Below are 27,516 nucleotides of genomic sequence, written 5' to 3' on the forward strand. Positions count from 1 at the left end.
TCAGATGAAAACTTAATCTGAATGATTCTCAAGCACATTAGCTAAGTGGAAAATCTAATCTCTATCCTTTATGAAAGAAAGAAGAAAGTTCAGGGCATTTCAGAGATTACATGTTACAGATCTGTTTTCAAAAGATGCACAGATTTAATTCTTTGTCCTTTTTTACTACTCATTTTGGTTGCATAGTCTATCAGACTATGATTTATGTACTGTGAATTTATGATGTTGTGTTGACTGTTTATTGTCTATGTTTTGTTTTGCACTTGTTGTATTTTGTATCACACCTTGAGTGTTTTATGAGCTGCTTCGGATCCCTCTGGGAGATGGTGGTGGAATATAAATGTATTATTGTTATTATTATTATTATTATTATTATTACTATTATTATTATTATTATTAGATATTAGTGACAGGTGTTGATACCATTTTATCATTTTATCACCCCACTATATATAAAGGAACTTGAGCTTCCACCGATTTTGATATCCACAGGAAGTAGTGGAACCAAACCCAGTGTAGATCAAGGATCCACTGTATTCATACTGAAACATGAGATGAATGGAGTTTCTTCATCTTCATCTAGGACCATTGGTCACATATAACACTCTAAAACTTTTGTTTTGGCAGCACTTTGAAGACTGATAATTCATAAAGAAATGACATTTAATAATGTGCTATTTTATTTGTATTTGCTTTTTTTCCTTTGATATCCATCCATTACATTCTAGTTATACTTTAACTTTTTGCATAATATATAATTTTGTGTTTTCACTTATGCAAGCCTCCTTGAGGCTCAAGGCTGAGCAAAAGGTAGGAATGCGCCTCTAAATGTATAATTATATGGATGTTTTTAACTAATGTTAATTGCTTTAGTTGTAATTGTTTTTATGTACTATGTATTATATACTATGTTGTTCAGGATCTAATGATTGCTAATAGTAAGGCTGCCCTGAGTCCCCCCTCGGGGGTGAGAAGGACGGGATATAAATACTCTAAATAAATAAATAAATAAATATTAAGTAAATAAATAATAAGGTTTTTTTTTTAATCAGCCCACTCATTCTCTTTCTCTCTATAACACAGACATGGCTGTGTAGGCTGTGAGTAGTGATGGTAGTATCAGAAGACATAACTAGGGAGATGTAGCTGAGAGACAGATGTCCACCTGATGCATGGTGTTGGTCATCACATCTATAAACAGAACAGCTATACTATACCAATATCAATACTGAGTATTAATTTTATAGATAATAGTAATTTTATTAATACTCTCCCTACAAAGGCTTTTATATGCTCCATTATGAATTGACATAATAATCCTCTTTAGCTTTATATGCAACTTCGTACTTTTCAGACTTAGGCCAGTTGTGTTTATCAGCATCATAACTCAAAAGCAGAGCATGCATTTCCTCTGAAGAACTTGAGGTATTCACGCAAATGAACAGCACATTCTTAGTGTGCCTCTTGTGTAACATTTTTCCATTGGGCCCTGGACACTTTGCACTTTATAGGCTGATGCTTAAAAGCACATGATCTCAATTAAGGCATAGATAATGTATCTCCTGATGCACTTTGCTAGTTTATTTAACGAGGGCAGATTAGCTTTAATTATTCATTGTAATACTTGACACAAAGTAAGTTAATGTGGTTTAGTATATTCTGTAAAAGTGATAAAAGTTTTACCATGGCAGGCAGCAACATTAAATCGTAAATGCTCCTCTGGTGTTCCTGTTTAGCAGATATTTCTGATGCTTGCCCTTCCAAAATATTACTCAAAATTAGGGCCATCTCCAAGGCCTCTCATAGTCACAACTTTAAGGGTGCATCCATACTACAAAATAAACTTAGTTTGACACCACTTCAATTGCCATGGCTCAATGCAATGGAATCCCGAAATTTGCAGTTTGGCGAGATACCAGAACTCTGTGGCAGAGAAGGCTAATGGTCTTGTAAAACAACAGCTCCCCTGATTCTGTGACAGTTAAAGTGGTGCCAAACTGCATTAACCGAGTGTGGTGTAGATGCAAAGACATGGGAAACAGCATAAATACTGAGGCTCCATGGAACTCGCATACTGCTTCTCATGCTGCATAGCTATGTTTTTTCTCATTTCACTGCAACTGGAACTGAACTGAGCTGATTTTGAGCTTATTTTCTTCAATGGAGTAGTACAAAATTGGAAGACATGCACATTTCAGGGATCATTAAAAATTATCGAATTTGTAACATGTAAGGAGCTTACTGGTTGTACGAATATTTGATATTTATGCCAACAGAGTCCAGCACATTAGTACAATGTGAATTTATAGTGGAAGCATGGATGGTGTAGTATGATAAAATATATGTTTATTGTCTCAGAAAAGCTATCCACAGACAGGAAAGGATATACAAAATGAGCAAGAGGAACTTCTAACGCTGATTCTTATACCCTTCAACTGTTGGGATTCGACAATCCTAATTAATCCTTTGCTATCTTATTTCTTAAAATGTTCAAATTTTGCTCTTTTCCACACTTTACCCCTTTTGTCCCCAACTTACTTTAATGGCTGCAAAATAAATTCAATGACAGTAAGACCATTGATGGACAGTGGCACCACATTCTCCAAGACAGACTCACAATGAAGGCTGCTCGCATATTTTGTCACAATTCCAAGTGAGACAATCTGATTGCTACTTCGACTTGGAAAAGTACGATTCCCCTCCGTTTTCTTTGGCTAGTGATCTAATTACGTTGTTAAAACTAAGCATGGAAGCAACCCTAGATCCACCTGCAAGAACATGTGGTGAGCAACTCCATCTTGAGGCTGTGTAAATTGCAGCTAATAACGCCCAATACTCTAGTAGTAAAAATAAAATGAAGTCTTCAAATCTTTATCAGTGCATCAGAGAATGAATATTGCTGCTGCTGTTGTGATCAATGCTAAAGCCACTGGCCTTGCATTCCTGATTACTGATTGGGTTGCATGGAGAAAAAGCATTGACAAAATATCCAGGCTTGACTAGCACTTGATGCTGTCAAAAACCCAGATACATACATTGTCCCCATTGGTGCACTTTACACAATGTATTTTTGTTGAGTCATGCAACCAGTTTACTCAAATTTTGGATGAATGAGTGAGTAGCACATCTGCAGGTGCTGACATCTCACTCAAAACTGTCGCAAATGATAAACATGCAGAAAAGAGTCTTTGACCCCACTGGACAGCTGCACACAACCAACACAATGCCCTAACGCTCTGCCAAATTGGGCCTGCAACTTGCTTGGGGAATGTGAAACAAAGTTTAGCACTTATCTGGAAACAAGTCTTTATAGAGAAGGAGAAATAGGTAGATAGGGGTGATAGAGAGAAGATAGATAGCTAGACAGATAAAGATGTAGATAATAGATTATAGATATTTGTGTATGTATTTGTATGAATATACAAGTGTGTGTCTATACTTACACAGATGTATATATAGAGAGAGAGAGAGAGGAAGGGAGAAAGAATTGTATATCTAGACAAACAGACTAACAGATCAATCTAAGGACTGATGGACAGACAGGCAGACAGGCAGATTAACTGACTGAATAAAGGGCTTCAGTTGAATCTGAAGAACTCATAAGGTTTGTTTCACATTCCTCAAGTTAGTTACTTGTATGTACTTGAAGAATGTGTCTGTGTATACCAGTGGTTCTCAGCCTGGGGTCCCCAGATGTCTTTGGCCTTCAACTCCCAGAAGTCCTAACAGCCGGTAAACTGGCTGGGATTTCTGGGAGTTGTAGGCCAAAACATCTGGGGACCCCAGGTTGAGAATCACTGGTGTATACACACACACACACTTTGTTTTTCACAATGAAAAAAATGAGAGTATCATTCATTTTACTTTTAGTTTCTCTGTTTCAAGCTTGACTATCCTCGGCTGTGTTTAATTGTATCAATCCTGTAGGGAAATTATCTGAAAATGTCAAAACAGATGCAAGAGTCAAAGCCATCCCTGGCTCAACTTGCTCAACATCAGACCACTGTGCTAGAGGTAGATTTGACCTGAAACATTTCCATTAAGGTGAGAAAAGTGTACTTTGCTGTCTTGACTGTACTTTTCAATAGATCTACTCCACTCTGTTTGGTGTGCTTGACTGCAATCAATGGAAATATATCTATTGGGAAGCGTTAGAGTAAAAAACAGCTAAACAGCATAACCAGAAAGTTGTGGTGTTATGTATCTTCAGAAACACAATTAATGCAAGTGGATAACAGCAAATAAAAGTAGATAGCAGTGTGTGTGCTGGGCGTTTGTAAAAGTTCTTAAGTTGTACAGTTATCAAATATGGCCACGGCATGATGGAACTGCTCAAAGCAATGTTAAATCAAGTGCAAAGACCACATTCAAGCAACCTCCAAACTCTGGGGAATCTCATTAGATTATGGAATCATACAATTTGGGTTGGAAGCAGCCATTGAAGAAATATTTGGTATCTATCTATCTATCTATCTATCTATCTATCTATCTATCTATCTATCTATTTATTTCCATCATTTCTATCCCACCTTTCTCACCCGAGGGGACTCAAGGCAGCTAACAAATCTGGCAAAATTCAATGCCAATAAACAATGCAAAAGAATAAAACATAAAACAGTTAAAAGCAGTTAAATGCATAACAACATACAATATACAAATTTAAAACAATCTATATTAAGCAGAGTGCAGCAGAACTATATAAGCTTGTGGTAGGAACAAGAGATATGACTGAGGAGTCTCTTCTAAGGTAAAAAAAATACATTTATCCATCTTAGGAGACAAAATAAGATGAACTGAATTTAGAACAATCCCTAAATACTCTCATGTGAGAGGAGAGGAGAGAGCCCATCACTGGGGATGGATCATCAGAGATGCTCCTCCCAGATAAGGGAAATATAGAGACTAAAGCCTCATCTACGCTGCTATATAATGCCGTTTCAAATTGCAGTTTAATTGCATTGAACTGCATTATGTGAACCTACACTGCCACTTTATACAGTGCAATGCAGTTTTTTTATCGTGTCAGAAGCAACTTGAGAACATACAGCCAAGTTGCTTCTGGTGTGAGAGACTTGGCAATCTACAGAGACATTGCCCAGGAGACGCCCGGATGTGTTACCATCCTCCTGGGAGGCTTCTCTCATGTCCCTGCAAGCTAGAGCTGACAGATGGGAGCTCACCCATTAAATGGCTTTTCAAAGGCGGTAACCTATTCAACTATTAAATAGCTCTCAATGGTGAAAAAAAGTTCCCGCTCCTGCTTAGGTGGAATCTCTTTTTCTTTTAATTTCTTTTAATTTGAATCCACTTGTTTCACTTTCTAGTCTCTGGAGCACCAGGAAACAAGGTGGCCCAATTTTCTACATGACATCTTTTCAGATATTTAAATATAGTATCATGTTGCAAGCTTCCTTCTGTAGTCAGTAGCCTCCCGAACAGAGAGAAACGTGGTTTTCAGATATTTTCCCATTTCCTCCTACAATCTTAGTGTCTACTCTTTCCCGATTTGCTGGACTGTCTCCCAACAGCCTGAAGCAGATTTTGAGTCAGTTACAGGGAAGATGGAGAATTGCTGGAATCAAGTCTCTACCTGTTCTGCAAATCAAAGCCTTCCATCTGAAGAAGAAAATTCATAGGTTTCTACCCATGGTCTGGAGAATGTGAAACAAAGAGAAGGTTTGGTTTTCCCTTTCCCTTTTCAGCCCAAAAGGTTTGCTATTAGACTCCATTAAGAATTTTTGATCAAATGGCCATCTCTAGATTAAGATCCAGCAACTCGGTCTCCTTACTATTTGTATTATCCTGTGTGGGTCAACAGTAGACCATTAAACAATACACCAGCTCATGTTATGTCAGCAAGAAAATTGTATTCTGAAAATAGAAACCAATATCCACTGCCACATTTTTCAACAGTACATTGGACAAAATACTGCAGACCCATTTACTGCTCACTAAAACGTCCGGCCTGAAACATGCTTGGGGATTTATGACTCCCGTTAACAAGGTTTCTGTAGCAACATCTCAGGATACTTGTACAAGAGATGTTTGAAGTATTCTTGGAATCACTGTGATGACATCACACTGGCAGCCACTACAGATGCTCAGAAATGGTTTCCTGCATTTTGGAAGCTAAATGACATATGCTGCTTCAATGTCTGCATTTTTTTTCTTCCAAGCCAAAAAACTTCTGTTAAAGTATGATTTTTAGCAGAGGGAAGTCTATTCTGTATTGATCTTCTGCTTAAGCTTGTAGTAGCAACAGCAGCAACAAAAACTACCACCTGTTGGGAACAAATGCAATTAAGCATCTTCTAATGTGCTTTGGCCCTTAGTCAACTCCCAACTTCAACTGGCTGTTCCTACCGGCTGCTAGGAATTCTGGGAGTTGAAGTCCAAAACACCTGGAGGGCCAAAGTTTGCCCATGCCTGAACTATACAGATAAGTTATATCAGGAGAGGACCTGATTGCCTCTTAACTTCATACCTTGCACTTTCTTTGTTTTTAATTTTAATCCACATTATTTTTCACTTTGGGAACCGATTTCCATGGCTTCTATCACAGCTATTGGTAACATAGCATATCTTTTTTCTTTAGTTACATTCAAAAATTGCCTTTGGTGTGAACAAAAATGGAAACATTAACTGAATTAAACCATTAGTCCAACTGGCCTGACTTAGTCTGATGAAAACAGTGGCATCAAGACATTGGGAATGGGACATTGTAAATCCTCATGAATTTATAGTTGGAAGAGATTACAAGGGCAATCTGAGGAATGTATGAAATGAAAGAGATTTGGGATAAACAGTTTACCTCTGCCATTCTATTGCTCCAAGCTATTATCCATAGTTTTGATAGCAATTTTTTGCTTTGGGAAATAATTGCATTCTTGAAACATTTCAAGGCATTTATAGCAATAATATCCACAGTATCCTCTACTCTCAAGTAATATTCTTTACTCTCAAGTAGAGTCCAAAAAGGAAGGACCTGTGTTGATCTATATACAGTAGAGTCTCACTTATCCAACACTCGCTTATCCAACATTCTGGATTATCCAACGCATTTTTGTAGTCAATGTTTTCAATACATCATGATATTTTGGTGCTAAATTCGTAAATACAGTAATTACTACATAGCATTACTGTGTATTGAACTACTTTTTCTGTCAAATTTGTTGTTAAACATGATGTTTTGGTGCTTAATTTGTAAAATCATAACCTAATTTGATGTGTAATAGGCTTTTCCTTAATCCCTCCTTATTATCCAACATATTCGCTTATCCAAAGTTCTGCCGGCCCATTTATGTTGGATAAGTGAGACTCTACTGTATATTCAGAGAACAAAATATCCATCTGTACCATTTGAACATACTTGATGTCATCTCATTGTAAAAACAAAGGAGGACTGTACTTGAAGAAGTGGCTGGAGAAAAAAGAAAAGATTCTACCAGTCACAGTAGATGATATTGAATTTAAAAAGATCTATCTGTCTGTTGTCGAAGGCTTTCATGGCCGGGATCACTGGGTTGCTGTGAGTTTTTCGGGCTCTATATATCTGTCTGTCTGTCTGTCTGTCTGTCTACCTACCTAGCTATCTATCATTCTATCATCTCTCTGTCATCTATTTCAACCAACTTTCTCTTCTTGTAGAAAGCCAGAGTTCTAAATAAGAGCTTAACAATCTCTCTGGCAGTGGTATGCTGAAGTGAGAGTTTACAGCACTAAAGGACCAGGGTTTTTGGATTAGCAGGGCGGTTGCTTTCCTTCTTTTGTCCCTATTTGCTGCTCCTACATGAGCTTCCCTTTCCCTTAAGAGTTTAGCTGGTATCCTCACTGACAATGTTGTTGTGAGGCATTTGTATTGTGATTCAAAGTGTTGGGGGTGAGGGTTGTTTGGGTTTTAATGGAAAACAACAACAATATTACTGTTGAAGGCTTTCATGGCCGGAATTGCTGGGTTGCTGTGAGTTTTCCAGGCTGTATAGCCATGTTCCAGAAGCATTCTCTCCTGATGTTTTGGCCACATCTATGACAGGCATCCTCAACAACATTGGCAGGCATCCTCACTGACCTAACAACCTCTGAAGATGCCTGTTATAGATGTGGGTGAAACGTCAGGAGACAATGCTTCTGGAACATTGGCCCTACAGTCCAGAAAACTCACAGGAACCCAATGTTACAGTAGAGTCTCACTTATCCAACATAAATGGGCCGGCAGAACATTGGATAAGCAAAAATGTTGGATAATAAGGAGGGATTAAGGAAAAGCCTATTAAACATCAAATTGTGTTATGATTTTCCAAATTAAGCAACAAAACATCATGATTTACAACAAATGGATAGAAAAAGCAGTTCAGTACACAATAACGTTATGTAATAATTACTGTATTTATGAATTTAACACCAAAATTTTGCAATTTATTGAAGAATTGATTACAAAAACATTGACTACTAAAAGGCAAACTGCGTTGGATTATACAGAACCTTGGATAAGCGAAGCTTGGATAAGCGAGATTCTACTGTACTGTATATACTCATGTATAAATCTTGAAACTGCAAAAAATGTAAGCTGCCACCCATGGGTCAATGTAAGTATTGTACCTTAACTCACATCAAGGATCCATCCCCTTCTCTGAGTAGTTAAAGGTGAGAGTTAAGTCCTTCCCAAAAGAACCTAAAAGAAGCACTGAGCACCTCTATTCTCCACTGTAGCATCACTCCTGGCCATTTAGAATGCCTGGGTAGGAAAATGGTGAAGGTGGTAGCAGCCAGAGGAGACACTTAAATTGCTAGAAAAAGTTTATTAATTTTGAGATCAAGTGGCTCTCTCTGTTCTTAGGGAAATAAATTTCTCAGGGTTCGGTAACATGCAAGGATCCTATATTATTAGAGCTGTTCACCTGCTGCAGGCAATGGATGTGGTCAGCAAGGGAGTCGCAGGACAGATCTGGATGGAGAAATTATTGCTGAAGGCTGCATCCTTGTACCCATTACTCTAGTTAAAAATACACCAGGGTTCATTCCCTTCACCCTGGGGCATTCACTGAACACTCTGGGGAGAAACTGCACTTCTTTGTTCTCGACTTTTGCAACCCCCTCCCCTAAAAACACACACACACACTCACTCACACACTCACTCTCACACATTGCTCAGGGTAAGTCCTACATGTTTCTGCCCAACCAGTGCTTAAAAGAAGCAGGAGCAAAGGATCCCTGCCTGGAGGTGAAGGCAACACCACCAGTAATTACAAGAGACCACTGAGGATGATCTGTTCCAACATGTTTTGCAACTTTTGACAGTCTGGATTCCTGCTCTCCCTCATCCAGTACCACTTGCAGAAAGGAAAAGAACACCTGGACTCATGACTATCCAAAATCTGAATGTGAATCTGTCATAACCCTTCTTATGATCTGTTTTCCTATCTGGCAATGCCAAGGTTTGAGAATATTTTTTTTCACAAAGTTGGAAGTCCAACAGTGAACTGTAGTAGACAATTGCTCTTCAGGAATCAATGCCATTCCAAGATTGTGTGTCTGCTTCTTATAAATAAGAAATAATCAGGTTCATTTCTTCTCACTCACTCTGTAGGGGTCCTTGATTGAAGACCCTAAATCTATCTGCTAGTCAGTGTTATTTTTGAATTTGCAAACCCTTTAAATACAGCAACTTCTATCTGGTAGGCAGAGTGGACGTCTAATAGATCAAGCTAATCTCAGAGAAGGTCTATTACACTCAAATTTGTCAGGTTTCATTACTTTCAGTACTCATCTTCAATGACAGTAATTTGCAAGATCATTTCATTATTTGCCATATAATGATGCTGTGCTGCATACGCTCCTGTTTTTTCAACAACAAAGCCCACATTTTGCTTTACTCATAATTGGCCTAAAATCCAAGCGACTGTTTTTCCTCCATCCCCAGTTCCAACTGAGATACCTCCCATGAATGATTGTAATAGAAACTGGCAATATGGCTCATTTCTGTGTTTGGAATCTGAAAAGGCATTCCTGATGCTACCCAGATAGCCACTCTCTATATTTTTTTATTATCTGGGGAAGAAGGTGAGCCTATGGATATAGTGAAATGCTTGCAGATATCTTCATTCTTGCTTTTTAAAAAAGTGTCTGCAAGGGTTTTCCTTTCTGGACTGAAACTATGATGGGACAAAATAATTAAGTTTGCAAGCAAGAAACAAGTGCGCAAGAACAAGTCATGAATTAATTTTATTATCACAGACCAGGAGTAACAAGTCATGTAATCATGTGCTTAATGTCATGTCTACTATGTCCTTGACTCTCAGAAATACGCAGCTCTTGATTCTGAGAGCAGCAACATTTATACTAGTGTACTGTTGAAGGCATTTACTGGGTTGCTGTATGGTCATGTTCCAGAAGCATTTTCTCCTGATGTTTCACCTACATCTATGGCAGGCATCCTCAGAGATTGTGAGGTCTGTTGGAAACTAAGCAAGTGGGGTTTATATATCTATGGAATGTCCAGGGTGGGAGAAAGAACTCTTGTATGCTTGAGCAAGTGTGAATGTTGCAATTGGCCACCTTGATTAGCATTGAATGGCCTTGCAACTTCAAAGCTTGGCTGCTTCTGCCTGGGGGAATCCTTTTTTGGGAGGTATTAGCTGGCCCTGATTGTTTCATGTCTGGAATTCTTCTGCTTTCTGAGTGTTGTTTTTTATTTACTATCCTCATTTTTTAGAGGTTTTTTTTTTAATACTGGTAGCCAGATTTTGTTCATTTTCATGGTTTCCTCCTTTATGTTGAAACTGTTCACATGCTTGTGGACTTCAATGGCTTCTCTGTGTAGTCTGACGTGGTGGTTGTTAGAGTGGTCCAGCATTTCTGTGTCCTCAAATAATATGCTGTGTCCGGTTGGTTCAGAAGTCTGCTATGGCTGACCTCTCTAGCTGAAGTAGTCTGCAGTGCCTTTCATGTTCCTTGATTTCTTGTCTTGTCCTGAGAGAGTTTGAAAACCAAGTAAAAGCAATTTGCTTTCAGGGAACAGATATTTGCCTAGCCAGTTCTTAGCTACATCTCATGATAAAGCAGGAATACTGATCAGTTTGGGAAATGGAACATTAGTCATAATTTCCTTGCTGTCTGTGACTTTTAGTCAACCTTGCTATACCAGACCTTCATAGCATCCTACATGTGAAGGATATCAGAAATTAAGAGAATTGGGCCAAAGCTATCATCCTTCTCCTCAGACGAAACCTGGGCAGGGTTTATCATGCAACAATGCCATGCACCGAGAACAAGTTTGCTTAGACCCAATGGCATCATTCTGTCAACAAAACTGCTTCTGTCAGTGAGAGTGGCAGGGGGTCCAATGCAAACTCTCAAAATGTACCTTGGAGAGCCCGGAATACCACATCCCTATCAGCCTACCTGAGGTTTATGGTCTTTGAAAGGTGGCTTTCTTTCACTCCTGCAGCCATTACAAACACATATGGCAAGGCTATTTCTAGGCTTCAGAACTTTCCTCCAAGAAAGGTTCAATTAGCCTTCTCTCAGCTAATGAGTTTAACATCTTACTGGGCTGGCAAGAGCAAACAGTATCCTCAGACAGACAGCCATATCCAGGCACTCAGGGCCCTAGCTGTACCCATATCTGTACCATTCCTCTTCTGCAGCATCAATAGCTATTTCACCTAATAATGCCAAAGTGTATCATTATTATGGATTATTACAGAAAATTGAAAAAGCAACTTGAAGCTTTTCAAGGCTGCTGTTTCTCAGTACTATCAATAAAGTTATCAGATCCAACATAGCAGGAAGGAGGATCTGATAGTTCATGCTGGTCCACTTAGAAGCCAATGATCTGGAGACAGTACTATCATTCCAAGTAGAAAAATTCCTTCTGAGAGAAAAGGTTTGAGCATAGACACCTCAAGTGCATCCTATTTTATACTCAAACTACTTCTCTGAGCAGTGTGAAATTCCAGGGCAGCAGGGTTATCCTGGGTTTGTTTTGTTTTGGTAGGAACATGTTGGAAACTTTCCAGTGTTATGTACCTTTTGTGTCCATAAGCAAACATATAGGTTGTTGTGTGCCTTCAAATCATTACCAAAATATGGTGTCCCTAAAGTGAACCTATCACTGGGTTTTCTTGGCAAGATTCGTTCAGAAAGACTTGCAATTGCTTTCTTCTGAGATTGAAAGGATGTGATTTTCCCAAAGTAGATTTCATAGCCAAATGGGGATTTGAACCCTGATTGCTAGGTTATAGTCCAATGTCAAACCACTGTACCATGCTAAGTGGAGGCTCCACTGCTTCTGCAGACATCTGCATCTCCAGCAAGGAACACATACACAAAGAATATTCCCCCATTTAGATGTTTCCTAGCTACTCAGAGGAGCAGCTCTTGACAGAAATTAGCCAAACTATTTACCACCAAATAGGGACTAAGGATGTTTGGCAGAGCTATGAATATGCAGTAGAAACTAGCTGTACTCCTAACCCCATTAACTTTTCAAACTAACCACTAATTTGAAGCCAATATTCAGGAAATTTTGTTGGAAAATATGTGATCTTTCTATCCCTGCATTTACAGTCTGAGGTGATACTGTTCAAATGTTCCCCTCATGTTTTCACTTATGCATTAACCAGCCTTGTAAAGAGGGCAACAGTACTTCCTAATCCCATCACAATTGTGGGCATCCCCGTTTTCAGCAAATATTCTCTCATAGCTTTTCTGCATGGCTCCTCATTTGTATAAAAGAACTGTAATTTTACCTATCTGGGATCTTAATGATTTCTACATCCCTATCACGGAATTGTAGATTGGACATGTGATTTATTTTGATATTTAATGCCATTATCTGCACAGAAATTGCTATAGTGACACCTAGTGACAGAAAAGAGGCATTAACACTATATCTTCAATTTAGCAAACGGCTCAGGAAATGTTTCAGCCCTTATAAAAAGAAATGTTTCCTACTCAGTTTAGCAAAACACAAAAAGGCATACTCTTGTACCAATCACGTTCATTATCTTTAAGAAATATACTATTTCTCCTCTCTACTTAAGGTAGTTACTGCAAACCACCTAGAGATGGAAAGATGAAAAGAGTAGTTTATATTGTCAAATAGATTCAATCCAAACAGATTGCATAAACATCCACAGTAAATCAATTTAAGAACCTGAACCAAAATAAAATATGCTATAAATATTTTGAAACGAACCAAAATTTGAGGCTCATTTGTTATCAGACGCTGAACAATCTGTTAAATTGGCTTTCACACTTACTAAATATGGCATCAAACTTCAGTTTTGAATGCTGAGTTATTCAAGCTTGAGTTAACTCCTCCTGTCGGTTATAAAAAAAATGAATTTGTAAATTCATTTCCACATTCTAACCAATTTCCCAAAGAAAACTGTACCCGTACCATGACTCTATATACATAAATGGACAACAGCAGCAGCAGCAGCAACAACAACAACAACAACAACAACAACAACAACAACAACAACAGCAGCAGCAGCAGCAGCAGCAGCAGCAACAGCAACAGCAATTGGGTTGTTTTCTGCAAGATCATTTTCCTCCTGGATAAAACCTGGATGCAGCCTTTAAAGCTGAATATCAAGACATTAGTTGCTGAATGATTTATCTGCTGCACAGAAATTTCTGTTCTTAGTAAGATTTCCTTTATTTGATCCATTTGTACATGACAAGGCAGAAGATATACATACTCTCTCACACACAATTAGAACAGCTACAAGATTTTTTTAGACAGTCCAGACAGAAAACTATCCTATAATTGCTTCACTCGTTGGCCAGTATTGTCCAACTTGCTGCTTGACTTAATTTCTCTACAAGCCACTATCATTTTAAATAAAATTTCCGAATAAATAATGTATTTGTTGTTTGTTGTTTTTATAATGTATTTATTTTGTATTAAAGGTATTTATGGAGTACTTTAGCCACATAATGAGAAGACAAGAAAGTTTGGAGAAGAGAATTATGCTGGGGGAAATGGAAGGAAAAAGGGAGAGGGGCCGACCAAGGGAAAGATGGATGGATGGTATCCTTGAAGTGACTGGCTTGACCTTGAAGGAGCTGGGGGTGGCGACAGCCGACAGGGAGCTCTGGCGTGGGATGGTCCATGAGGTCACAAAGAGTCGGAAGTGTCTGAACGAATAAACAACAACAAATTGATGCCTTGCCCTTCAGTCAAAAAGTATTCCAGGGCATCTTACATATAATCAATGTAATAGTTACATGTCCTTATGCTTACAGTTGAAATAAGGCACAACACATAATGCAGACATAACCACATTGGGGCCAGGGATTAAGTCCGGCAGATGCAGGCCATTCTTCTCTCCCAAAGCAATGGCTGTTAAAATGGAGGAAGGGCCTCACGCCAGCTGCTGGATCAAGGGATGTTGAAGCCAGACTAATCCTCTCTCACACAGGCCTTGCTCATAGTGTCATATAATCCAGTTTCTGATCCAAGTTTATCTGTTTTGAACTGGATTATATGGCAGTATATACTCATATAATCCAGTTCAAAGCAGATAATCTGGGCTCTGAAACTGGATTATATGGCGGTGTAGATCCAGCCTCTGAGGAACGGTAGTTGGAGCACAAATGGAGGGACTTACACCCACCACTGGGTCAAGACACAATAGATCTTATTTCAGAAAAGCTTGGCAGTAAAATCATGACAAAAGACACTGAGATAAATGGCACATATAATGCCATACCATCATAGAATAATAAACTTGGAAGAAAACACAAGGATGAAGAAGAACCATTGGTGAGCACTCTTTGGGTTTGGTCGCTTAACTAATTACAGAACCACCAAACAGTAGTATTATCTAGCACATTTTACTAGTTTGTTTGTGAGAAGATCATGAGGGACCTTATCCAAAGCCTAGCTGAAATTAAGATATGCTACAGCATTTTCTGCATCTACCGAGATTGTAACCCTATCGAAAAAAGAGATAAGATTAGTCTGACATGACTTGTTTTTGAGAAATCCATGTTGACTTTTAGTACTCACTGCATTCTTTTCTAAATGGTTACCTATTTTGGATTGCATTTCCCCTATTACCTCGTCTGCTCCATTTTTTTTCCAGGTTGGACACTGACACCCTTTGGGAGAAAGACTGAGGCAAAGAGGGTGTTTGACAATCTTCTTCTGTGAATTCTGAGACCAATAGTTCAAATCCAGGCCCTGGCAGAAAAGTCTGGTAGGTATCCATTGTTCCTTTCCATAAGTGTCAAGTCCTTTGGGCAGAGGAACATTGCCAGATTGATATTTGATTGATATTTGACTCAATTTTGCTTGTGAGCCTTCAGAGCAAGGGTACTTTGAATTCTGCTCAGGAATGGATCGATAACCACTGGAACTGTTTCCATAAGGCATTTATATGTTCTCTATAACCAGACTCCTCCATTGTTATTGTATTTTTAATGCTAGGGATGGAGAGAGGTGCTTGTGAGATGTTTTGATTCATGTGTCAAAATAACTTGGCTGCTTTTAGGTATGAATCACGCCTTGAGTTGGGTGATTGTAATTTGGATGACTTGCTTTACCTCAGGCAGCAAAATGTTTTGGCTGGGGTCTGACATCAAAAAAATCATTAAATGCTATAAAGTGTTTGCAAGTAAATAATGCCCACGCACCATGCTGAGGCAATGAGTAGAACGTCAAGTCCCTCACATAGCCTCATCCAAGCCAATTCCTTAAATCTGGGGTAGAAATGGTATGGGAATTTGAGTATTTATTTATTTATCGTGTCAGAAGCAAACCAAGGGTACAAGTTATAATGTATTTGAAAACACAAACAACGTTTTTCAAAACTTGGCATTGTGCTTAATGTCTGTTGACCAGTAACTGACCACTTGGAGTGCCACTGGTGTTGCTATAAGAAGGTCCCCCATTGTGCATGTGGCAGGGCTCAGACTGCATTGCAGTAGGTGGTCTGTGGCTTGCTCTTCTCCACACACGTATGTTGTGGACTCCACTTCTTAAGCCCCATTTCTTAAGGTTGGCTCTGCATTTTGTGGTGCCAGAGTGCAATCTGTTCAGCACCTTCCAAGTTGCCCAGTCTTCTGTGTGCCCAGGAGGGAGTCTCCCATCCGGCCATCTCTCAATCAGCCATTGATTGAGGTTCTGAGTTTTAGCCTGCCACTTTTGGGCTCTCATTTGCTGAGGTGTAGATCTTAAAGTATCTCTGTAGATCTCTGTAGATCTTAGAAAACTATTTCTTGATTTAAGGTGCTGGCGTGCTGGCTGATATCTGAACAGGAGTTGGGAATGGGAATTTGAGTATGATATATTAAAAATTCAATGTTGGTTATGACCTTTAAAGCTCTCTACATTTGGGTCCAGACTATTTAAAAGACTATCTCCATGTATGAGCCTACACTAGTTTTAGGATCCATGAAGAAGGTTTTTCTCTTGGTCCTACCATTGTCGCAGATACATTTGATGAGGAGAGTTTTTAAAAGTTTATTTTTGGCTGTACTTTGTTTTCTAATTTGCTGTATGTCACCTGGAATTTGTAGTCTGGTGAGGCATCAGCATTCTTTGGCAGAGAAGGCTCAAGACCTTATAAAACTACAGCCCCCGTGACTCCATAGCATTGAACCAAAGCAATTAAAGTGAATTAATTCAACAGCATAGATGCACCCCAAAGTTTTATTTTCCATTGCTGAAAGCTTTGGTGGTCTCAGTTACAAAGAATGCACTTTTTGCTTTGGTGTTCTAACACTTTTGTTTTTAAAGAAGGAATTACATGCATACAGCTACTGTAATGCACATTTTTGGGCCAAATCACTAAGATCGCACTTTTTAGTACTGCACATTACATTCGGTAGCAGATACCTTTTTTTTTTTTTTTTTTGGTTTCTGGGCTGTGAAAACTGAGGTGTGCATTAGATTTGATGGTGCATAAGGCTCGAGTAACTATGCAAATGTTTTAAATGGTTTTAACTATTTTAAGCATGTTTTTAATAACAGTGACCTTTAATTCCCTTTTTTAACTTTAGCAAATTAATGTTAAAAGAGGGGCATCTCATTTGGAAATTATTGTAAGCCACCTTGGAATGCCATTTTGGGAGAAAGCTAGGATAACCATTCCATAACATAAAAATGGATAAACAATATAAAATGGCTTTCAAGTCTCAGAAATTGCTTACACCACCTTAAAACACTGCCTTCCTTCCAGAACCATGGAGATTTCATGTGATCAGCTTTTCAGCAAGAACGGAAGAACCCACTGATGCTTCAGTAATACAGCCATGGAAGATGGCAATAATTTATCATCTCTGCAGTAGTTCAGTCCCAGATGGACCATTTGCTAATTTATTTCCATATGCACCTGGCAGACAGATTAATTGGGTATCCCTTTCTGAAACCTGGGCTGCACTTTACCCCTTTATCAGGCAAGAGGGCAATAAGTGTACACAGAAAAACAAGAAGTCCAGTTAAAAGGTACTCTGTCAATTTAGCTTCTGCTTAAATACCAATGAATCCCTCCCCCAAAAGCACAGTAAAATCTACTTTCAGTTCTGCATCTATGGCTCATATCAGCTGTAGGACTCCAAATTTCAGAAAATAGAAATGGGTTTATTAGGGGGTAGATGAAGTTTTTCTGGCAATTCCTAGGTAATGTACATTGGTGTGCCCCCAGTTGGTTGGTTCATTTTCAAATGAAAGGGTGGGGAACTCTCTTCTATGAAAGGGACAGACAAAATGAGTAATTACTCCGTGTTATCATTAGAGAGGTCATTGCGTATCTCTCATGTTTCAAGGAATAATGTCAAGACTGTTGGTTTTTTGAAATTTGGTACCATTGATATTGGTATAAAATTTTGTCAGATGTATTTAGGCTGCATTGAATGTTTAAAAGTAAACATTTTCACTGTCAAAAATGTTATATAATAGCATCACTGTTACAAGGAAGATCTCTTTGATCCCTGTTCTGACTCTCCTTTGGGGTGAGAAGGGTGGGGTATAAATATAGTAATAAATAAATAAGTAAATAAATGGTATAGGTAGATGAGTGGGTAGACATAATGTAAACTAGAAGACTAGACAAATTGACATTTGGCACTTTAAAGGTAGTAATTCAGCTGTCATTGCGATGTTTAACGTGGTTGTATTGCCCATTTAAATAAGTAGCTTTTACTGCATTTTATTAAGTGTTTTTACTTAAATTGAGTTGGGCCGTTACCTTTTCATCATCATCATCAGTAAGTAGGTAGATAGATCACAACAATTTCCAAGAAAAACAAAACAAAATTGGTGCTGAAACCCATATCTGACAGAGGATAAGATGATGTTACTCTCTGAAGCAGATACTCATGGAGGTCCTCTAAGGAAATACCTAGATATCTCTCAGAGGACAACTTCCTCCTATTCCTTCTTACTGCTTTCCATGCCTTCTCTTAAATAATTGCCAAAAGGAGAGAGTGGAAGTTCTCAGGGATTAAAATGTTTGTTCAGTGTGTCTTCCTGCCTCTCATACATTAAATGACTTCCAAATGTTTTGATATAGTGAAATTAAAAGTGAACCATGCAGATGTGGGATCAGTAGAAATGTTTTCCCTATGCTACATCAAGCTATTTGTCTGCCTACAGTACTCCACAAAAACTCAGTGTAGTTTAAGTTGACTACGCTTTGGGAGTTGAATAAATGGGAGTGATTCAGGACCTGAGCAGCAATTCATGAGATTGTGAATGAATGTTTCATGAACAAGCCATTCCAATTAAATTCCTTATTTTCAAACCAAGAACTCAACCCAAAAGTAATTCTATATTCTAAAAAATGTTTCTTTGGGAACGTGTTTTTTAAAATAAAAGAACATGCTGTTCCATGATTCTCTTTACCCCTTCCCTTTCCCCATGCATCCTTTCACTTAATATGCAACAGGGCAGAGTTGAGTACCAGCCAAGAGAAAGGTATCACAGCAAAAGTACTATTAGGACACAAGTTAAATTAAAAAAAATTCCCAAGTGGTTCACATGTTTCAGAATGTGCAAGAAACTAGAGATACAATTGTCATGAATCAAACTTAATGATTTGATTTTCAACTGAGAAATCTGAGGTTTTTTAGTCAGTGACAAGATCCATGATGGCTGACAAGTATCTCAGAAATGTACTTCTGTGGCCTATTATTCTTTTTATGCAATGAACTTTCCAGAGTCCATGCAGGCAATTTCACAGATGTATTCAGAGCACTGATTTGTACTTTTATTGGATGACTTTCATTCGTTGACAATCAAGGACATGGTCAAATTCAGTCAATCAGCTGTCTCTGACCTTTGCCTTTCTTGGTTTATCACATCAAATAGAGAAGGGAAATCCAGTTTCTACCAAGAGATTGTAAATTACCCCTTGAGAGAATGGTTGGTAGTAGACATACAGAAGTTTATTAAGCTCAGGGGCAAGCCTCTAAGGTTACAAGGGCTGGAATTAATTTCTTTACAAGAGATGATAAATAAATCACTTTTGAAGAAGTCTGGACATGGAAAATACCAACAACTATAGTTCAGTTGCAAACATATATTTCTGGGCAAAACTACTGCTAATTGTAGAGATTCTTGAATAAAACTGATAATAGAGATTGCAAGGTATTGAACATATATAAGTTCTACTGCCTTACTTCCAATCTTGAATATGCTCGCTGTGCCTATTGGTCGGTTGAGTACGTTCTTATTGTATTTTATATGCTTTGTTTTATATGTTTATATGTTTTTTAAATACATTTTACTGCTGTATTTTATGTTGTATTTTGGACTTGGTCCCCATGTGAGCCACCCCAAGTCCCTCTGGGGAGATGGGGAGGGATAAATAATAAAGTGATGATGATGATGATGATGATGATTATTATTATTATTATTATTATTAATAATATTTAATTCCATTTCAGATTAATTTCAGGCCAGTCACTATGTGGGTGATTTTGTTTGCCACCTGCCTTGGTCACTACGTGGTATGGCCTTTTTTGATTCTCTTGGCACTCTCAGTAGCTTTCAGCACATTTGTCTACTCTGGATAAGCTATATGGGTTGAGTATTAAGAAGCACCATACAATAGTACTTCTGGTCCTACTTGGAAGTTTATTATTGCTGGGCTTGCCATTGCTGAAGAAACACTGTAGGCCTTGATTATTTTGCATTAACAGTGTTCCCTCACTTATTGCGGGGGTTACGTTCCAGGACCACCCGCAATAAGTGAAAATCTGTGAAGTAGGGGCGCTATATTTATTTTAATATTTACACATTATATTAGTAGTTAGGTGGCCTTTCTCCCCTTTGCAAGCCTTCTTCCTGCACTTCTTCTTGGAGGCCTCCTCTCCAGAGCCTGTCAGTTTCCCTTTTGCGCATGTGCCTCCCTCTTGTCAGCATCCAGAGTGACCCGGCTGGATGCAGACGAGAGGGAGGGTACATGTGCAAAAGGGAAACTGGCACCTTTTGTGCATGTGCCACCGCTCAGAAAAAAACAGTGAAGGGAGAGAAAAGCGAACTGCAAAGTAGGGAGGGAACACTGTACTTCCCATGACTTTGGAATCAGAACCATAGTGAGCTTTCTCCCTTCTGGCATTTCCACCTCCACCACAGGGAGGAAAGTCTGTTTTGGGTAGCTCTGACGAAGCTGCTTGCACTTTCCTCTCCTTTCCCCCATATGATGCAAGAAAGGACAGCAGGGCAAAGCGCGTTGCTTCCCTTTCTCCCATCTGATGTGGACAGGAACAGGGTGCTGACACTGTATGATGTGGGAAGGAGGAGGGCATGTGGGTGCCTTTCCTTTCGCCGGTGACTGCCAACAAAACGGCACAGCCCCAAAGGGTCGTGTGAAGAGGTCCTATGACTTGCAGTTAAAGGACATGATGTCTCTGACCATATTCTGAGCATCAGAACATGTTTCAAAGTGTATCCATAATCCTTTCACTCTTTACACCTTCTTTTACCAAGCCTTCTTCATTTCAGCAACCCAACTGAGGTTTATTGTTACTGAGAGTGACAACCAAAGATTGCAAACATGCCAAACTACTGTGAGTCACCCAGAAATCTGTCTTCAGAGATCTGCTTTCTGTCTACTCCAAACTAACCTATATGCTATCACCACTTGTAAATACCAGTTAGGAACAGAGATAAGGAGTTGGATGACAAGTGTTTAGGGGATCCTTGAGAGACAAAGGAGAAAGTTTTAAACTATTGACACAGTCAATTTTGACTCACCAGGGAGAGAAAATAATGAAAATGTAACATTCTCCTGCCTCCAGCATACCCTTCCTATATCCACACAAATGGAGGGTCATTTTTATCCCACTGACATTTGGAAAATCGAGTTCTTGCTTTATTTAATTCTCATTTTCAAATTCCAACCTAAAATTAAGAAAATGTGTGTATTTAGCCTTGATTGTGTTTTAATCTTTTTGCTTGTTTTAGTTCAGTTTAGACATCATTAATTTAAATTGCCAAAACACATCCTTGCTTATTAGAGTCCATTTACTGCTGCATAGTTAATGAAAAGTGGCCATTCTCCAAGACAAAGTTTCATTTTCTGCATAGCTTTCCTTCAGTTTGCAACATAGGAGGCACATATCTAGATGGTGTTCTGGACCCCAGATGCTTTGTTTCAGCACCTCTGATCTTTACATAATATGGTCTCGCTGCATATTGGCAGATTAAATTTACTGCTGTCCCTCTGCCAGAAAAATGGAAATAGTGAAATCCAGTATTCCAGGAGATTCCTATGTAACTACCAACTTATTGTAATGCTGTGGAGCAAATCTGATGCTATGAAGCTGCTTTGAGTCTCCTTTGGCAGAGAAGAAGCCAGATATAAACACTAGCAAGAACAACAACAACAGCAACAACAAACAACAGCAACAATAACGCAGGAGTGGACACTCCATAGTCCATACTGGTGACATTCTATGCTAAGTATTACATCCATGGTAGGCTATCCCAGAGAATCCAACCAAGTTATTTTCTGCAAGTAAAGGAAAAAGAACATAGGTGCGCCTAAATCATCTGAAATTAATATGGGAAGTGTCATTACATTTGCTTCATGCTTGCCTGCATTGTATTTTGATGTCTTTTGAAAGCTATGTGAATTATATTCTTATTCTAGCTACAACAGAGAAAAATAATCAGACTTTCTTCTAAACAGAACACACACACAATATTAAACCATGATTATAGTAGTATTTGAAGTCTGATACTAGTCAAAGCATATGAATATTTGGATATGTAGCTGACAGGTAATTTACACTAGAATAGTTAACAATACATCAGAGGACTCAGATCCTAGTGTGTCTTCTTATAAAGGATTCCCTTTGCTAGAATTCATATTTATCTAGTAGTCTTAGAAGAGCTGTCCCTTCCATGAGGCCTGATGAGGCAGCTACATCAGGTGGCAAAAGTAGCGGATGCAAACATACAGCTGCTGCAGAATAGTTTCCAGTTTCCAGGAAGACTCAACAATGTCATTGTAGAACATGGCTCAGAATTACAGGTCTAATCCTTTGACAGAGAAATTCTTTTCTTGCAGGGCTGAGAAAGGAGGGACAACCTTATATGACTTCTTATAGCAGAGTGGCAACTTCAGTAAGTTTCTGATCACCACCAAAGCAATACTATGAGAATGATTCTCCTGACCTTTTCATTAGGTCCAGGATCTACACGCTTTGCCAATCTACCAGCCTGAACCTGTTGCACTCATTGACCTACATTGTCTGCTCTTCACTGCCACCTGCCTGCCAACAGCTGTACCCACCCATTGGCAGGACAGAAAGACATCTCCTTGCCAGAACTTGCACGCAATGGCTCCTCTATAGAATTTGTCTTTGAACATGATGACTGCCAGCTAAATTTCCCAGTCTCTTGGGAGAAGCAGTCTTGGGCTTCATTCTGTTCAAGGCACCTGAACATAGTCCCATCCCCAAAAAAGCCACTTGAGTATACATTCCGTCTGAAAAAGTAATAAAGTCGAATTTTAGGACAAGGATAATTGTTTCCATCTTTTAAATTGTTAGTGCTGCAAACAGACAGAAGAAATTAATGTTTTGTTGTACATCAGACTGGATCCAAATTTTGGCATGCACCACTGGGCAAGTGAAAATAGATTCTCCTTCATTGTTTTCTATGACAGCTCCTTCATTATCACAAAAATGTTACATAGAGGGACCTTGCTGAAGAAGACTAGTTGTTGTATAGAGAGGGGAGAGGGACTACCCCAATTCAAGCAGAAGGGTCTTCCTAAGGGACGTCTCCTGTTCTGGGAAGGCCAGCCCTGGATCCAAATGTCTACTGATTGAAATTCGGAGCAAACTAATATTGACAAAAATAATATTTTCAAAATGCAAAGCATGACTTATTCATTTCAAGGTTATGAACACACAGGGCATTACAAGTTGAACATCAAATAAGTTTTAGCTACACTTTGTTTTTAATTTGTTGTAAACTGCCTTGGATCCCATACCAGCATAATACGTGAATGAATTAATGCATGAATTGATGATCCACAATTACTCCGTCAATCACTGTCAACCCTTAATGAATGTAATAACAATCTAAACATCATTCCTATTCATCTATGATTCACAGGTAAAGGTAAAGGTTTTGCACTGTTATATTGTGTTATGATTTGCTGTTTATTTTGTTATATTGTATGGTGTCTGGGCATGGCCCCATGTAAGCCGCCCCAAGTCCCCATAGGGGAGATGGTGGCGGGGTATAAATAAAGTTTTATTATTATTATTATTATTATTATTATTATTATTATTATTATTATTATTATTAAAGGTTTTCCCCTGACATTAAGTCCAGTCGTGACCGACTCTGGGGGTTGGTGCTCATCTCCATTTCTAAGCCAAAGAACCAGCGTTGTCCGTAGACACCTCCAAGGTCATGTGGCCGGCATGACTGCATGGAGCACCGTTACCTTCCCGGTACCTATTGATCTACTCACATTGGCATGTTTTCGAACTGCTAAGTTGGCAGGAGCTGGGGCTAACAGCGGGCGCTCATTCCGTTCCCGGGATTTGAACCTGGCACCTTTTGGTCCGCAAGTTCAGCAGCTCAGTGCTTTAACGCACTGTGTCACCAGGGTCCCCCTATGATTCATATTATTCAAATTTTAAATGGTCTCTATATGCAATATACATAAGAGTGTATAGATTATGTAACACAGAGGTGGCCCTCCACATTTTTGCACCAAAATGCCCAACATTTCTATCTTGTATGATATGAAAGTTGTAGCTCAAAACATCTGGAAGGTCAAAGATTCCTAACCCCACTACAGCACTTAGCCTGAACTACATTATGAAACAAGCAACAAGTTAAATATATAGAGCACTGCAGCATTTCCCAGCAATACATCAGTTCCCAGCATACCAGAGAATCATTCAAGAGTAGCAATCTATGGAAAATCCACAGAAACACTTCACATTACACCTTGTATTGAGCCATGGTAGCATCATATAGAGTAGGACAGATTACTTTTGTGATGGTTCAGTCTACAGACATTAATTAGACAAACAGGGAAAAGTCTGGGCTAGATGATGTGTTGTACTATGAAATGCTCACAAGTTCTCTTTCAATCCTCAGGAATATCTCTACTCTCCATTGTAGGTAGAGACCTCTCCTCTTGTTGTAAAAGCCCATCTCAAACTTAATGTCTTTAATTCGCTGCAGTGTTTGCGTTGTTCTTGCAGATGTCAGATAATTTTTCCTGAATGTAAAATCCAATTTACTCATATGTACACCACTGACAGGATGCTGGCCTTTGTATGTTGATCACCTTGGTGATAGTTCACTGAATAGTCATTGATCAAGATATTATTTTCACATTTTCATTAGTTGTGACCAAGATCTAATATCAGGGTTACACAATTTAAATCTCTATGGCATGGAGTTGCACATTTATTCTGCTATGTTCCTTTTGTGTTGAATGGAAACATTGTACAACTGAAACAAGATACTAAATGTAGAATTGAAGGTGGAACACACAATCCATGCAGAGAAGCATCCATTAGTAATAAACATCCATGCGCAGTGGCACTACATGTGCAACTCCTCTTCCACAACTTTGAATTGAACATGGCCATTCTGCACCACATAAAAGTCCACTACTTCATAAGAGACCATATTCATGTTTAAGACGCCAACAGGATTCCAGCAAAAGGCCTTTACTACTTCCCACAATGATATATCCAGAATGCCTCTTTCTATCAATACATTGTAAATCATCCAGTTAATGGGCTGACTTGGAAACTGCCTCTTCTCTGAAATGTTCACAGTGGCTCTCAGTTCTCCAAGGTTGTGATTGGTTCCCATGGATTTTTGGCAACCCTGGTAGCTGCTTGACTTGCTGCTGTAGTTGAGATGGCCATGGAACCATTCCCTAGGTAGTTGCCTAACTTTACCAGCTACTGGTCACAGCCACAAATGAGGAAGAGCCACACATTGATTGCACATTACTAAATCAGTGGCACTAACTATGCAACAGGTCATCTATACAAAAGGGAACTCTCCAGAGGTGAAACTGACAATGGAACTGTAGTATATTAGGTGCCAAATAGATGTTCATGAGCATATACAACACCCCTTTCAACTCTGTGGCAGACTACCCAGCTCTTTCAACGCAACAACCTTGGAGAAATTCTACTTTTGATCAAAAGGATCCACTTTAAAACAGGATAGATCACCGGAAATGTGAATTAAGTCTAATGTTTTAGTGAATGCTCAACATTTGGGGAAATTAGTCAACACTCATACATAATTGCAGATAATTTCTGATTCATTTTGTGGACTCTTGGAAATATACATATATATTTTTCTAATGCACATAAAGGAAAAATGCCAATCACACCTGCATTTTTGAATATTTATATAGATTTAAAATGGTTATCATTCATATAATAACTGAAGGACAAAATCCTGGTTGTGCTCTATGGAGGGACTAGTTTGAAAGAAGGTGGAAACAGAGGAAAAGGTTGGAATTCAGGGAATCATAAAGCAGTTTGCATGGAAAGGGAGGAGGGAAAAAAGCACAGAAAGATCAGATGGTATCTTTGACTTAACCGCGTTTCAAAACATCAAAATGGCAAAATCTGAACAACACATTCAGCACATTCTCTCATCCCAAGAACCACTCATTAAGACACTGAATCTGCTAAGATTTAACACAACAGCTAGAATCATTAGAGCTCAAATATAAGCTACTGCTTATATCCCTTTGTGCATTTTCTTCTCCTTAGTTCATGTACAGTTATCAGATAAGTATCCTGTCCCTTCCAAGTGTGCATTCCTTGCTGGAAATACTGCAACAGTTCTTCATTTAAGCAATATTCCCACCGTCATCATATTCTTGATTCAGGTGCCCATTGAAAAAGAAAAAGTCACAGCAAAATGTCAAAGACAAATCAGGGTCAGATGACAAAAGATGTGCAATTTACAAAAGCAGTCCAAGAAGACAAAGCAACACCAAATCTTCCCAAATTGAGCCAGCGGTCTGCAGGCGCAGCCAAGCCATTCTAATCTGCAAGGAGCTTTGTGAATGAAACCTCCTCGGTCTCGGCGACAATGAAGTCTAAAGTCTTGCAAGATTCAGTAGTCAGCGTGCGAAGGCAGATCATGCAACCCGTCTATACCGTTAAAGAGAAAAGAAAAAAAAAAGGAGAGGGAGAGAGAGAAGGGAGAGAAGAAAGACAGAAAATGTCCCGCACAATCTTGCTGTGACCACGCGCCTCTTAAACAACCCCATCCAAAAGCTCTTGCTCTCATCTACATGCGGCGGCATTCAGCCCCGCTTCACCATCATTGTGCCCAAATCAATGCCGACGACTTGGACGGCCTTCTGCAACTTTCAACTTTCAACTTTGATCACGGACACCCAGCCCAAAGCCTTAGCATAGCATGCACAAAAAAAACCCAATTCACAAAAAAGACATTTGAATGTAGATTGGTAAAATTCTTTGACACTTACTTAAGAGAGTGTATGTGCTGCTTTGCCCACTGATGCGATATCAGAAACCTGCAAGCTACTATTTCTGCAACTGTGTCACTGTAGATAGTCTGAAACATGTACGTAGCTGTTGCCATGGAAACAAACACAGCTAGGGTAGAGTGCCAAGCTGTGTTAATTCCTTCAGCCATGAACCCCAGGGGAACACTCACATTCATCTTCATTCTCCTTTTGTCTCTGACTTGCTTTCATTTTGTATCACCCCCCCCCCCCCCGCAACCCCGGCATTATCAAATGGATCAGGTAGGTAAGTAGGTGGGCAGGTAGGTGGCAGAGAGGGATGGAAATGGCCAAACCTGGAAATGCCCACTGGTGGAACAATACGAGGGTTGTGCATTGGTTGAATGGAAAAAAAACATCTCCCAGTGCACTTTGTTAAAACTTAACTTGGAGAGATGGTGGAAACGCCTTCAGTTTCTGTGGGTGCATCCACACTGAAGTATCAATGCAGTTTGGGACCACATCAATTGCCAAGGCTCAATGCAATGCAATCATGAGGGTTGTAGTTTCA

The 27,516-nt window shown here is 39.1% G+C and overlaps 1 protein-coding gene across 2 annotated transcripts in view; it reads right to left on the reverse strand.

Annotated features, from left to right (window-relative positions):
* foxn3 (forkhead box N3) overlaps positions 1 to 26,989 on the reverse strand; it is a 255,664-nt gene extending 228,675 nt beyond the window's left edge. The window contains exon 1 of one of the 2 annotated variants that reach the window (XM_062968393.1): positions 26,967 to 26,989. The gene's annotated coding sequence lies outside the window, so the exon portion shown is untranslated. Of the gene's footprint in view, positions 1 to 13,262; positions 13,317 to 26,966 lie in introns of those variants that run through there. The other variant, XM_062968392.1, reaches the window with a different exon arrangement.
* Positions 26,990 to 27,516: the final 527 nt, after the last annotated feature.

This window comes from Anolis carolinensis, chromosome 1 (genome assembly GCF_035594765.1).
Source record: "Anolis carolinensis isolate JA03-04 chromosome 1, rAnoCar3.1.pri, whole genome shotgun sequence".
In the NCBI taxonomy this organism is placed as follows: Eukaryota; Metazoa; Chordata; class Lepidosauria; order Squamata; family Dactyloidae; genus Anolis; species Anolis carolinensis.